The 12,720-nt window shown below is 51.4% G+C and overlaps 1 protein-coding gene across 7 annotated transcripts in view; it reads left to right on the forward strand.

The window, feature by feature from the left end:
* Positions 1-4,267: 4,267 nt before the first annotated feature.
* Rimbp2 (RIMS binding protein 2) overlaps positions 4,268-12,720 on the forward strand; it is a 194,644-nt gene continuing 186,191 nt past the window's right edge. For all 7 annotated transcript variants that reach the window (XM_057763612.1, XM_057763618.1, XM_057763614.1 and 4 more), the window contains exon 1: positions 4,268-4,720. The gene's annotated coding sequence lies outside the window, so the exon portion shown is untranslated. The remainder of the gene's footprint in view (positions 4,721-12,720) is intronic.

The raw sequence follows: 12,720 nt of genomic DNA on the forward strand, positions 1-12,720 counted from the left end.
GAAGGGCTTATTTGGCTTACAGGTTATAGCTCACCATGGAGGGAAGCCATTGCAGGAACTCATGCAGGAACCTGGAAGCAGGAACTGAAGCAGAGGCCAGGGAGGAACGTTGCTTCCTGGCTTGCTTTTACTGGCTCTTAGCCTGCTTTCCTCTGCAAGGCAGTATGACCTTCCCAAGGGCAGTACTACCTACAGTGGGCTGGACCTGCCTACACCAATCACCATTGAAGAAAGCAACCCTCATACTTACCATAGGTCAATTTAATGGAGGCAGTTCCTTGGCTAAACTGTTTTCTTCTCAGGTATGTGAACAATGAGATTGGTCGGCATACTCCCAATCCTGCCACCCTTTTAAATTCAACATCGCCCTTTTGTTCCTCAATCTTTCTGGTGTGAGTCATGCATACCCAAGTTTTTTTTTTGGGGGAGGGTAGGGAGTGCTACTCTGAGTGGGATCATCCTTTCTCTCACTTTCCTTGTGGGTTATTGTTCCCACATAGCAATTTGCTGAGCTTTGCATACTTCTCTTGTATTAATTTGCAGATATTTATTATATGCATGATTTTTGTTACCAAAAATAATTATTATTCTCCTCTAACAGGATATATGTAGGGTCTTCTATTCATTCTTCCCATCCCATCCCACCATCCATCCCATTCCCTATCTCATCATCTCACCCATCTACACTGTCCATCCTATCCCGTACCATCTAATCCCACCCTCCACCCCATTCTCTCATCCATCTCATACCATCCCCATTCCATCCATCCCGTTCCACCTCACCCGTATCATTCCACCCCATGCATCTCATCTCACCACATCAGTTCCACACCACCATCCATTCATCTCATCCCATGCCATCCCAACCCGTGCCCATTCCATTCCCATCCTATCCCATCCTGTCCCCATCCCCATTCTGTTCCATCCCATTTCATCCCATCCCAACCCGTGCCCATTCTACCCCTATCTCTTTCCTTGCTCCATCCATCCTTCCTGTCCAATTCTTAATAGCGCCCATTTGTTTGCATGCTGCTCCCGGGTTTCTGGGAGATCACTGTCTCAGCACATCTTCTAGCCCTCCCTGCTTTTCTAGACTTTCCTTCTTGAGCCACAGGGAACTGTGTAGGTTTTTCTATGAAGAAATGCCTAGCACAGTGCTGGGTTTATGTCAACACCTGACTTCAGAATCCTGCATCAAGGACTTAGCCTCACTTCTGCCCACTTTGGAGCCGGCTGGGTACGAAGCTGGCTGTGCTCTGTGACAGCCTGCTGGGGCACTGATGCTCAGCATTAGCAGAGAGACCTATTATTAGGCACATTTCAAACAATGTACGTAGATCCTGTTTAATGCTGAGCCCTCAGAACGCCACTGTCACCAGAATGCCTGGTGCTTCTGCTGGCAACAGAACCCCATGGGGGCAGCTGTGTGTCTTTGCCAGGCAAGGGCTGTGGCACAGAAGGGGCGTTCATCACACAGCTGAGTTTTTGACCCCTTTGTGATATCCTCTGCATGGGCCTTATCCAGTATGAGATAAACTCTTGGTGATATGTTACTGGTCATAGCCTGTGGCAGCCTGGTGACCCGGGGAGCCCCGTGGTCTGTAATCTGCTCAGGACTGAATGGGCTGCTTTAGTTTTATCTTTCAGACTTGGCAGTTCCTGCTTCTGGGCTGGACCTGTCTTCATCCATCCTGGAACAGAGTGGCTTCACCTGTCACCTTGTCTAAAGCGATGTGTCCATGAAGTTGAGAGTCTAACACCATTTCCAGTATCTCATGCACAAACGGACCCTTTTCCTTTCTTTCTTCTTTGTGGAATTAGAAAATGACACCAAGGAACAGTGTGCTCCAAGCTGCGCACTGCCCTGTCTAAGAATTCTCACCACCCTGCTGGGTTTCTCAGGATGGCAGCAAGGGCTGCAGCCCCGCCTCCAATCTCTGTCTTGCTTTTTGACCACTCTGAGACACCAGCAAGGAGGGACAGAGCCAGTGAGCCTTGAACTTGGGGCCTACTGAATGTGTAAGAATGCTTTGAAAATGACCTCCTCTCTGCTAAGAAAATAGGGCTCAAAAGCCATCCAATTTTAATACTTTCAGTACTTTAAAAGAGTTTATTATTTAGTAATTTGATTTGATTTATCAGTGTTGTGCCTTTGTGTTGTGTATCTATGTATCATGTGTATGCATTGCCCCCAGAAGAGGGCACTGGATGCCCTGGAACTGGAGTTACAGATGGTTGTAAGCCCCGTGGGAGTGCTGGGAATTGAACTTGGGTCCTCTGGAAAAGCCGCCAGTGTTTTTAACCATCAAGTCACCTCTCCAGCCCCCAATTTTTGTTTTCTATGGTGGGGGGATGGAGCACCGGATTCCCTACTACTCAGCTCCAGCCCAGCCCAATATAACCATTGTATCAGTGACTGACTTTTAGAGGCAGGGCCTCTGTAGCCCCAGCTGGCCTATAACTTATAGCAATCCTCCTGCCTCAGCTTCCCAGAGTGCTCAGATTCCAGGTATGCACTTCATTCTGGCTCAGAAGGAGTCTTTTAGAGCAGCTGTGGGTTTATTTTCTTCTATCAGGTATTCAGTCTCACACAAAAGCCCCATGAAGTTGGCGTGATACTTCAGACAGATGGCGGTTCTGCAGGTGAGGGGCCGACTGACCTGTTCAAGGTCACATGCAAAGCCGGCATCAGCGTCGTGCCAGTGTGACCCCAGATTAAATGACACACTTTGGCTGATGTAGAGTGTGTAGTTCAATGGCATGTGAAGTATCCACGGTGTATGCAGCTGCTGCCCCTCTGGTTTCATGTTATGCCCCAGAATAAACCCTATGCCCATTAAACGGTGGTTTCCAATCCTTATCATCACCAATCTGCTGCTTATTTCTATGAAATCATCTATCCTGGGCATGTCATAGAAAAAAAACACCCAGCAAGGTACTGTTAAGTATTTACACTGCATAGTGGAAAACAGTCCTTCATGCTTTTTTTTTTTTATGACTGAATACTATTCTGTCGTATGGACATACTCCATTCTGTGGGTCAGTCATTGGTCCCTGGACATTGGACTGTTTTCCCCAGGGGTTACTATGACATTACTGCTGTGAGGAAGAGCATACGGGTCTTTGAGTAGGTTCTGGTTTCTTCTGTGGTCTCAGGGTGTTGGCAGTTGGTTCTGGAGTGTAGGGTATGGCAGGCTTTTCACTCCCTGCCTCCAGACTTCGGTGTGAGCCTATGTCTAGGGCACAGGGAGCTGCCTGAGTGAGAACTCCCTTCCCAAGGGCAAGTTCAGAGTCATATTTAAGATGCAAAATGAGTCCCGATTAGGAAAACTTTTTAAAAGGATTTAGTTAATTAATTAATTAATTAATTAATTTTTTTAGTGTGTGTGTGTGTGTGTGCACATGCAGGTACCCATTGACTCCCCTGGAGCCAGTGTTACAGTTAGTTGTGAGCTGCTGCTCCAAGTGGGCTCTGAAAATTTTGCTGAACACATTTTTTTTTGTGGTAGGGAGCATCATCTTGGGGGTAGGGGGGTGGGCAGGGGAAACGACATCAGTCCTTTGGCCCCTTAGTTTTAGTTGCAGTGGTTCATTCAGGCTCCACAAGTGAACCGACAGGGAGTGGGTCCCTTCATCAGAGAGGCCGCAGATAGCTCCCAGAAGTCCTTAGTTTGGTAGGTGATACGCGCCAGCTTTGTTTGTAGTTTTCCCCAATCTTTTCCTTACACGGGCCACGTGGCCCCCACACAGCCCCAGTCAGGATGCTGCCAGGCTAAGGTATCCCTTCAGAGGAGCAGAGCTATTTAGCATCTTTATAGAGTTAACAGTGAGATTCTGACCCCAGGGGAGTGTGTGTGTGTGTGTGTCCAAGTGTGTCCATTTCCTCTTATTATTCTCTCGCGCCTCTGTTGCTAGGTAGCTGGTACATTTGGCAATTGCCAAGTTGAGGATAGGAAGGGCACATGGGGGTGATGGGCAGCTGGATAGGGAGGGAGACTGGACAGGGCTGAAGGACCCAGGCAGCTCGGAGCTCTGCAGAGCCGCCTCACTCTCCCATCCTTAGCCTGCCAGGGTAGGCACATCCAATCTGCTTCCACCTGGCTGCAAGGCCCTGGACCACCTGCAGGGGCAGACCCAGCCCGGGGCCGCCAGGGGAGCTCTTCAGCCCTGAGCCCTGCATCAAGGTCCTCAGCTCCGCCTCCATTTCTGCCCTGCTTTTGACCAGGGCTTCCTGAGAGACGCTGCCGGCAGGGAAGGGACAGAGCCATCTTGGGATGCGTGTGTGCATGCGCGTTTGTGTGTGCACACGTGTGTGTGTTAAAACACTGCCTTTTCCAAGCTCTGGCTAGTGTTCTCTGGCTGGTGGCTCTTTGCGTGTGTGTGCTCTCTCTCTCTCTCTCTCTCTCTCTCTCTCTCTCTCTCTCTCTCTCTCTCTCTCTCTCTCTCTCTCTCTCTCCTCTCCCTGCAAACATTAAATGATAATTTCTTAGCTGATTCCAGCGGTGCCCACACACCCGTGCCCTTCAGTGTTGATTGGATCCCTCTCTGGATCTCTCTCTCTCTCTCTCTCTCTCTCTCTCTCTTTCTCCTCTCGCTCTCCTCCCTCTCCTCTCTCCTCCCTCCCTCTGGCCCCAGTTTGTAATTTGACACAGTGACTGCAGAGGCTCAGTCTCTGTCTCTCTCTGGGAGCCCTGGAGGCTGGGCACCGAAAACATCCAAGGTAGGCTGCGATTTGAGATTTAATATTTTTTTTTCTCTCTCCTAAAAATAGCTTCTGTTCCATTCACCTTTCTTCTTAAGAGCCGCAGTGGCCTGGGTGACAGGGGCTTAGCGGGGGGAACTCTTTGCCCTGGTGAAGTTTATTTTCCAGCACTGGGAGGATGCCCTTCGGCACTGGGTGGGCAGGGGTGGCTGCCGAGGACAGGGGCTGCAGCGGGTGACGCTTGATGTGGGATGCCACTATGCTCCTGTCATCTTGTGGCTTGCCACCAATGGATCCTTGTCAGAGTGAAGGGAAGGGCTGACTGGCTTCTCTCATCTGTACTGTGTTGGCGGTGGCGTTGACGGTGGCGCTGTGGCTCTCCCGGTCTTCTGGGGCCCCCAGCCTTTTAGAAAAGCCCCTCTGGGCAAAGTTTGACACCACGGCTGCCGGCTGCCGGCGCAGAGCCCTTTCAGAGGGCAGAAACTCGGTCTTGGTTTCAGACCGAACGCCTGGGGCCTGGGACCGACTTCCTGGGGGACAACGCAGGGGGGAGGGGGCGGACTCAAAGCATCCCAGTCGCTCCAGCATCCACTGCCCACGCGGACAGAAATGTGCAATGTGAATTTGTCAAATAGTGTCCCAGAGAGTGGCTGCAAGGGTTTGTTTGTGGAGACAGATGTTCTCGGCACAGCGTGTTTTGTGTGTGTGTGTGTGTGTGTGTACACAGAGGCCTTTGGCTAGTTGAGATTTTACCCTCCACCTAGAAAGGCAGAGTGTGCAGGTTTACAGTGACCGGCCAGGACACTGGTGTGGACAGAGCCTGGGGGGAGGCGATGGCAGGCCGGGACCTTTGGGGGAGCAGTTTGGTTCTGTCCCCAGGGAGAACATACTGGCTGCCCCTTGAGCTGACCGAGAGTTGATGGCTGGGTGATCAGATCAGGAAGAGAAGAGAGAAAGGGGAAAGGAGGGGAAGAAACAAGAGGGCGTGAAGAAAGGGAGAGAGGGAGAAAGGAAAGGAAGAGGGGAGGAAGAATCAAGGAGGAACACACTAGAAGAGAAAGAAAAGTGTGGAGGAAGAAAAGAAGGAAGAAAGGAGGGAGGGAAGGAAGGAGAGAGGGAGGGAGGGAGGGAGGCAGGGAGGGAGCAAGCATATTCCCAGCCTGAGTGGAGGGAGGCAGGTCCACCGTGGGTTGTGGGGACTGAACTTAGGGCTCCCTAGACTCCCCTGAAAGTCTCTCTGTGTTGTAGATCCTCAGGGTCTTGGTGGCCAGGGCTGGGGGAGGCAGAAGGTCCTACCTCAGTACAGACCCTTCTGAAGGACCCTGAAGGAGAGGTGGGTGGGAGCCAAATTGTGTCAGGGAGAGGGTACTGTTACAGATGGAGCTGCCTAGGAGGAACAGGGGATGGTTATGGATGTGTAAGAGTGTGGTGGAGGAGGTAGTGCCCAAGGCCCTGGGCCTCTGTGGCAGGTGGTGGAACCATTTCTTCTATGACCAGTTCTGATCTGGGAGCCGAGAGCTGGGAACATCTCAAATGAATCCCCGTGTGGAATGTGACCAGCATGGGACCTCAGAAACCTGCCCCATGCCATTTCTCCCAGCCTTATTAGAGTCTCCCCCACTCCAAACTTGCTTCCTTTTCATCTCGACAACTGCTGGCCCCCAACATTTGTGGTTCTGAGCTCCATACAGAGTGGTTCTTCAGGGGCTTGCATGGCAGAGGCACAGAGCTTAGGGCCAAATGACTGCCAGTGGCTCAGGACCCAGGGCACAGAGTCAGCTTTTCCAATTTTCCGGGGTAGAAGGAACCGCTGGCCATTTACCCTCTGCTCTCACTGTCAGTGTGAGGGAAGATGGGGAGATGGGAGAGCCCTACAGTGCGCCCCCCCTCCCGGGTACAGTGGCCATGCTGGGCTTACACGCCCATCTGCAAAGACACATCAGGCTTCTGGACAGCTGTCCTGTAGAGACTACCACTCAGTGCATCAGGGGCATGATTCAGGGGAGGGGCAGAGCATCTACCTCCCTAAAAGTTCCCAAAAGTGGCTGCTGCTGCTTGGGGATCCCACGTGAAGACCCCTGGATCAAAGGACAAACCTTCCAGCTTACTAAGCAACCCTGGTGAACATTCTCTGTGCTCTCTTAGTCTTTGGTGGGGTCACAGATAGAGCACTGTGACAAGGCACGTGAATACCATGGAGGGCACAGAGGCTTAGAGGAAAGTGGCCTTAAATCTCCTTCGTGCCCAGGCAGCTCCCAGTGGTGCCACAGTGAGTCGGGGTTCAAGTGCATGGGCAGTTTGACTGGGGAGCTTCTGGTCTGTGGGGAGGTTTGAGGAGCTGCCTGCCAGTCTCCAGAGTGCTCTGCCACATCCCTCACACCCATCCTGAAAAACAGGGACAGCCTTCCATTGAGCTCCCCGCCTTCTCGTTTGCCACCACCTGTGTGGAGAATGATGCTGCTTCCTTGTGATGTGGGAGAGGCCAGTCAGCCTTGGGGAGCATCTGCCATTCTTGCTGACATGCTGTCCATGGAAGGGTGGGGCCAGCACCTCTCTCTTTCCACGTCTCCTGTCTTTCCCACCCTGCCTCTATCTCCCTTATCTTTTACCAAACTCCACACTTTTTTTTCTTAAAAAAAAAAAAAAAAGCTGTCTCCATGTCAGTCAAATCCTTGCCCTTGTTTGATATGTGACCTTGGCTTGGGGTCTGTACGAAATGCCCAGTATGCTTTCTCTTCAGGCTTGGATGACTATGAACCGGTGTGCGCCAGCCCCCTGCTGGGTTCTGTTGCCTTGAGTGAATCTGGGCACTACTGTGTTATAGTCCACAGTGTCTGTCACTCACGCTTTAAGGCCCCTTTCCCCCAGGAAGGGTGCTGAGACGTCTCCAGAACCCTGGCACACACTAGGGTTCTTGTGGTTGTGAGCATTGCTCTGGGCTGTATCTCAGAGTGGTCAGTGTGAGCGTATACATCCCATGTGCTCTAAGGAATGGCTTCCTGGTCTTGTGACACATGGCGCTGTAGCAATTTTTCAGTCACAATAGCGGTTCCCCCTCCACCTTGTGATACCTGCTCCTCTGGTAAGAGTATGGGAAGCAGTACAGTCCCAAGCTGAGACAAAGGGACAGAGGGAAGGGACCCCGCCCCCTGCTCTGTGTGTTAGGGACAGGACTCAGTCATAGATGCTGAGACGGCACTGCTATGACAGCTGGCTGCTGTTACTGGGGGGCGGGGTGGGGACAGAGACAATGGCTTCCTGGACACAGAGGGTGATAGTCACTGTGGATGCAGAGTGGCCCCGGTTGACGCTGGCCCGTGTCAATGAGCGTTACTTGCATGTGGAGCTCACAGGCTCTGCTTCCCCACTTTACAGGTGGAGACGGAGCAGTTTGTTCCAGATCATGTGACTATGAGAGACCAGCCCGTGCTCCATATCTAGGTCCCCTGACTCCAAAGTCTGTGGTACTCCAGCCCCACCATGCCCTTGGTGTGACAGTGGCATGCAGTGAAAACTGACCCTGGACCCAGTGCATGCTCCTCTCCATCCCTGGAACTTTGGAGAGCACTCGTGTTCAGGGTGTGGCTCCTGGTGCCTAGAGTAGGTGTGAAAGGATAGCATAAAGAAAAAAATCATTCATTCATTCATTCATTCATTCATTCATTTGTGTGCATGTGTATATGCGTGAGTATGTGTGCATGCCATGGCATGCGTGTGCAGGTCAGAGGCCAACTTGTGGGAATCAGTTCTCTCCTTCCACCCTATGAATTGTGGGGATTGAATTCAGGTTGTCAGGCTTGGCAGCAAGTGCCTTTACTCACTGAGCTATCTCAGTGGCGTGAGGGAGAGAGAGAGAGAGAGAGAGAGAGAGAGAGAGAGAGAGAGAGAGATATTAGGGATGGAACCCAGGGCCTTGCACATAGTAGGCAAGTGCTCTATCCCAGTTCCTCCCTCTGGGGGGACTCTAGGCAGTTTGCTCTAGCCACACCCAAGTCCCTCACTGGGGGATTCTAGGCAAGCACTCTACTCCTGAGATACAATGCTGGCCTGGTCAGAGCTACTGCAAAAGCAGAGGTGTGTGTGTGTGTGTGTGTGTGTGTACAGACCACGCCCTCTTCTGCTTTCCTGTCTTGACTGCACATTCCTTCCATCTAGAAGGAATATTTATAAATATATTATTAATCTATATTAACATATAATATTACCAATGTATAAGTACTATATAAATATTTATTTAGATCCCCCCAGCTCCACCCAGTTTTGCTCACCATTGTCCTCTTTCCCTTTGCATTGAAGTTTGCTTTGATCTCTCTTGCTATGGCCTTGGCCTGAGATCCCCTCATGGGCTGTGACTCATGTCCATGGCCTCTGCATCCATTTCGATCTTCAGGCCACTCAGCATGACAGAGTCCTATGAAAGCAGGTCTAGCCTGCTGTGTCATGGGAACCCTGTCCTATCTAGTGTCTGTCAGAGCCACTGTGGGGTCCCTAGAGGTCCCTGGGCATTGGTGATGTGGCTGTGTTCATTCTTTCTCCTTTACACCTTAGTTCAGAAGCCTCTACCCAAAGTTGTCCACTTGTCCAGGGCTCTGCTTTCACTTCCTCTGAAAGTCCCTTCCTGACCTACAGGATGCCCAACCTGACATCTCTTCTCTCCCATTCTCCATGGGCAGGGCTGGTCTCTTTGCTCTCTGCTGCCTCCTGGTGGCCTCTTTGTGTACGAGCACCAAGCACAGGGCACAGATGTCTGGTGCAAGGTCTCCTTGTTCCCTGGTGCCCCATGGTATTCCTGCAGGGAACTAGACTTGTGGCTGAGGCGACATCCAAACTTCCCATTGCAGCTCGCTTGCAGGTCAACATCACCCCGAGGCCACTAACTGTCCACAGCTCTGTGTGGATCAAGCCAAGCTCAGCTCTAAGACAGAGAAGCTGATCTAGGCCCCTAAGAGTAAATGCAGATCTTCGGCATTTTCAGTTTACTCAATCCTCATGGGTTTCTGGGATGTCAGAGCACAAACAGAGCTCAGTGTACACTTGTATCCCCAGCGGCAGGAGAGACGAGAGAAGTCCCTGCTGGCCTTTGGACCACTGAGGTTCTCCTGTGAATTCCACTGCCATCCTTGAGAGGCAGCTTGGAACCCAGTGACAGTCACAACAGGGCACCCTTTGGAAGCCAGACCTGTCCTAGAGGCTTCATTCCAGTTGATCCAGAACAGCAAAGGCAATAGCTGCTATGTACTGAGTGCTCCCTTATACTAAGTATCTTTCTAGAGCACTTTCGTTCCTTGAAAACACTATGAGGATGCTACACTGTGTCTTTATAGTGGAGAAACCAAAGCAGAGCTTTCTGAAAGAGGTGCCTGTGGTCTGTACCTAAAGACCCTGTTTTGCCACCAGACTCACCTGGGAAAGGTCAGTTCTGTGGGTCTCATGCATGGAGCTGCCGTGCCTGATGCTGGGTTAGTGATGCTCACTGTGGCTACGGCACCCGGTTGAACTTGCCTAAGGGGTTGGGCAAGGGAATTTTTAGCACCTCAGGTTGGAAAACTAAGACAATTGACTGTGAAAAGCTGTTAGGACAGGCCACTGCTATTATTGAGAGACCCAGATGAGGAGGACCCATCAAGATAGGAATGGGGTTATTGGGAAATATCTGTGGTTTCACAGCTGCTGCATGGGCTTGCCCATGGAGATTTGATCCGGTGTTAGGGTTTCTAGTGCTGTGAAGAGACACCATGGTCACCGCAACTCTTATAAAGGAAAACATTTAGTTGAGGTGGGCTTACAAGTTCAGAGGGAAGCATGAAGGTGCGCAGACAGACCTGGTACTGGAGGAGGAGCAGAGAGTTCTATATCTGGATTGGCAGGCAGCTGGAAGAGAGAGTGATACTGGGCTTGGCTTGAGCTTCTGAAACTCCAAAACCCACTATCAGTGACACACTTCCTGCAACAAGGCCACACCCACTCTAACAAGGCCACACCTCCCAATAGGGCCACTCCCTATGAGCCAGCCTATAGGGACCCTTTTCATTCAAACCACCACAATTCCTACTTGTTCCCAGGAGACAGACACATGTCAAATTCCTCTTATGTTGAACTTTGCTCTTTGATGGTAGGGGCAGCCCAGCTCTTCTCATCCTGGCTCAAATGGCGTATGAGTTATCTCCTCTCCTCCCTTCCCTTGATCTCAGTGACTAGAGCAGCTGGATAGACTCGCCCTGTCCCTGGGACATCACTGAGACATGATTCATAGAAGTGGCCCCCTGATGGCTGGTTCATTCCCCTGTGCTACTTCAGACCTGGTGAGCCCAGGATGCTCCAGTCCAGGCTAGGCTAGGCTGGGAGCTCTGGTAGAGGGAGTTATGCTAACAGCCCACAAAGTCTGACCCTGAAGAGTGTATTGACCTTTGTTCCCTGTGAGGCACAGCCCGGAATTTCTACAACCCCTTCTGCAATATGTGTGACTTTTCCTTTCTTACAAGCTGCACCGTCAAGAGTGCGTGCCAGACCAGTGGCCAGAGAGGGAGGAAGAGACCTTCACACTCGTTACTGACTGCCTGCATCCCTGTGTCCCCATGAGGGCTGGGTTGGGGAGAGGTAGCCCGAACCTTTGTCTCAGCCTGAGACTCTTCACTGGCATCATCAGCCAGGACCCTGACCAGGCCTGGCCTTGCCCTAGGTGTTTTTGCTGTCTGGGGTGTTTTTGCTGTTTTGCTTCGGGCTTGAGGCTCCATGTATGGAAAGCGGGTATGGGGAACAGCATGAGGCAGCCAGGGCCTGGAACAACACCAGGATGCTGCCAGCAGGCCTCACGGTCTCTCCCTCTATCTACTGGGCTCCCGCCCCATGGCTTTCCAGGGGCTTTAACATGATCTTGGGTTTGACAAGAGGCAGCGAGACCACTGTGATAGCTTGGCTCTTCTGACTGTTCCAGGGATAGCTGTGTCCCGACCTCAGCATGGCTCTATGGCTCACTATCAAGGGGACATGGGAACACACGGTCAACACAAGCCACTGCCCCAAACCCTGTCTCTGACCTGCATTCTCTGGCTAACGGTCATGAGACTATTGCTTATTCCCATTGGGGTCAGATCCTTCAGGTTCCACCCTGGAGACATGGGAAGTTTCCCCAAGCTCCATTGTCGCTGGCTAGCAGTGCAGACCCCAGTAACACCACTTTGTCTACCTTTGGCTCCCCTCCTATGCCCATGTGAAAGCTCGCCTGTGTTTTACTGACTTTATCTGTTTTCAGTAGGTGTGCTTTTTAAAGACATGCATAATTTAATATAATTGCAGACGAGGGCTCTACTTGAGAGCTGCACATCACCCCTAAATAAAGTTAATGTATATATGTTACAGCTGCGATGGGTGAGGGGGTGCCCAGCCTTCCAAGTCTTCATGCTGACCGCAGACCTGTGCCCAGATGCCTGCTCTGATGTTTATCGCAAGGTCAGCCTGGGAGCAGCTGACAGTGCCACACTCCCCAGACCTTCAGAGCATCCTTGTAAAACAAATGCATGGGTTGGATGGGGTGGTCAGATCTTGTTGTGTGTGTGTGTGTGTGTGTGGTGTGTGTGGTGTGTGTATGTGTGTGTGTGGCTTTATTTTGCCTCTTAGGGAGCAGGATGTATTAATCTAATTAAGAGTTTGGGGGTGGGGTCTGAGACAGAGGAAAACACCCCTAGAGTTGTGGGCCACAGGGGCAGGGGTGAGGTGCTGTGGCTACCTGAAGACATTGGAGGCAGGCAGCCACCGAAGGTGGTCCCCAAAGCCTGTGGGCACTGTAAGCACCGTTATATCTTGAGTGTTGGTATCTATGTTTTCAACAGTGAGAAGCCTTGTCCCAGTGTGGTTCCAACTTATTTTGGAAGCCAAGGCTTTATTCTCATCCACACCGTGTAGATGGAGAAGCTGAGGCACGGAGAGATGAGTCCCTAGCTGAGACTCCACAGTCAGAAGGCAGTAAAGCAGGGATTTGAACCCAGGCTTTTCACCATGGTGAACACAATTGCCAGAAT

The sequence above is a fragment of the Chionomys nivalis genome, chromosome 3, assembly GCF_950005125.1.
Source record: "Chionomys nivalis chromosome 3, mChiNiv1.1, whole genome shotgun sequence".
Taxonomy (NCBI): Eukaryota; Metazoa; Chordata; class Mammalia; order Rodentia; family Cricetidae; genus Chionomys; species Chionomys nivalis.